Source organism: Microtus ochrogaster, unplaced genomic scaffold (assembly GCF_000317375.1).
Source record: "Microtus ochrogaster isolate Prairie Vole_2 unplaced genomic scaffold, MicOch1.0 UNK131, whole genome shotgun sequence".
NCBI lineage: Eukaryota > Metazoa > Chordata > Mammalia > Rodentia > Cricetidae > Microtus > Microtus ochrogaster.
This window is the reverse complement of record NW_004949229.1, coordinates 341,608-343,346: the sequence shown is the minus strand read 5'-3', so window position 1 is coordinate 343,346 and position 1,739 is coordinate 341,608. Positions and strand designations below refer to the sequence as shown.

General features: G+C 46.7%; 1 protein-coding gene and 1 non-coding gene across 2 annotated transcripts in view; one reads left to right on the top strand and one right to left on the bottom strand.

Annotated features, from left to right (window-relative positions):
* Window positions 1-1,739, bottom strand: part of CUNHXorf58 (chromosome unknown CXorf58 homolog) — a 30,920-nt gene that overhangs the window by 14,333 nt on the left and 14,848 nt on the right. The gene's annotated exons all lie outside the window — the stretch shown is intronic.
* Window positions 186-286, top strand: LOC113455812. Its single transcript, XR_003376768.1, has one exon. It is a non-coding gene; the product is annotated as a small nucleolar RNA U13 (small nucleolar RNA).

The following is a 1,739-nucleotide window of genomic DNA, read 5'->3' as shown; positions in this document are numbered from 1 at the left end:
CCTGTCCTGGAACTAGCTCTTGTAGACCAGGATGGCCTCGAACTCACAGAGATCCACCTGCCTCTGCCTCCCGAGTGCTGGGATTAAAGGCATGCGCCACCACCACCCGGCAGGACAGGCCTTTTTCAATGTAAAACAACGGTTGCTATATGTCAACACTTAAGGCTTGTCAGTTGGCTCCTCGGCTCCTTCTGTAGCCTGTAAGTGTAGTAACTGGGTTTTAACAGCATTATGTGAGATGTGCCTCCTTTAACACCATTACATGTAGGCACAATACTGTCTGACATGAAAACAAAATGCCAGTTACCCAGTGGTGCTCCGGGCCATGGAATAGGAGGTCTTTTAGGGTAGTCCTCATAAATGATTTCTTGACAAAGATCACTGTGTGGGGGGCTTGTTAAAATGTATATGCTGGGCCTGGGGTCTGGTGTGGGACAGGTGCATGTGCATTTTTTTCTTTAAAACACTTATTTTTTATTCTTTTTTTTCGAGACAGGGTTTCTTTTCTTTTTTTAAACTTTCTTTTTTAAATCAAATAAGATTGATTTATTATGTATACAGTGTTCTGTCTGTATGCTTGCTGGCCAGAAGAGGGCGCCAGATCTCATTACAGATGGCTGTGAGCCACCATGCTGTTGCTGGGAATGTGAACTGAGAACCTCTGGCAGAGCAGTCAGTGCTCCTAATCTTTGAGCCATCTCTCCAGCCTTGAGACAGGGTTTCTCTGTAGCTTTGGTTCCTGTCCTGGAACTAGCTCTTGTAGGCCAGGCTGGCCTTGAACTCACGGAAATCTACCTGCCTCTGCCTCCCAAGTGCTGGGATTAAAGGCGTGCGCCACCATTGCCCGGCTTATTTTTATTCTTTAGTTATGTGTGCACATATGCACATGCACGTATGTGCCCAAGGAAGCCAGAGAAGACCCAAGATCCCCTGAAGCTGGAGTTCCAGGTGGTTGTGAGCCACCTGATATGGGTGTTGAGAACCAAACTTGGGTCGTCTGCAGGAGGAGCGCATACTTTTGATTGTTCAGCTGTCTCTCCAGTCTCGAGGTTCTGCGTTTTAAAATGGCCCAGTGGATGCCCGTGTGTAAGACATGCTTTGGGTAGCAAGGTTTTAGAAAATTCTCTGGTGGACCAACAATAATGAGAACCTCTTGTAAATTACCAATGCTGAGAGAATAGATCGTCAAAATCGAAAACAAAACGAGAGAGCATGCGTGCATGTGTGTGCGCGCGCGCGCGCACGCACATATGTGCACGCACGCGCAAATGCGCACGCACGCACGCGCAAATGCGCACGCACGCACGCGCAAATGCGCACGCATGCACAAATCATTATCCTATTCTACAACAGCGAAACTCAGCCTGTGGGTTGCGATCCTTTGGGGGAAGGGTCAAAAGACCCTTTAACAGGGGTCTCCTAAGACCACTGGAAAACACGTTTACGTTAGGATTCATAACGGTACCAAAATTACAGATATGAAGGAGCAACAAAAATAATTTTACGGTTGGGGGTCACCACAGCAAGAGGAACTGAATTAAAGGGTCGCAGCATTTGGAAGGTTGAGAACCACTGCTCTAGAGCTATTTGACTTGCCTTGGCCCCTTTGGAAAGAACACTGATCATCTATATATAGATACAGTTCTATTTTTTTCTGGAGGATCCTATGTGTGTCTTTATGCCCCATTTTTCTGTCTTGATTACAGTAGCTTTGCCTAACTTCCTTTGTTCCTCCCCTT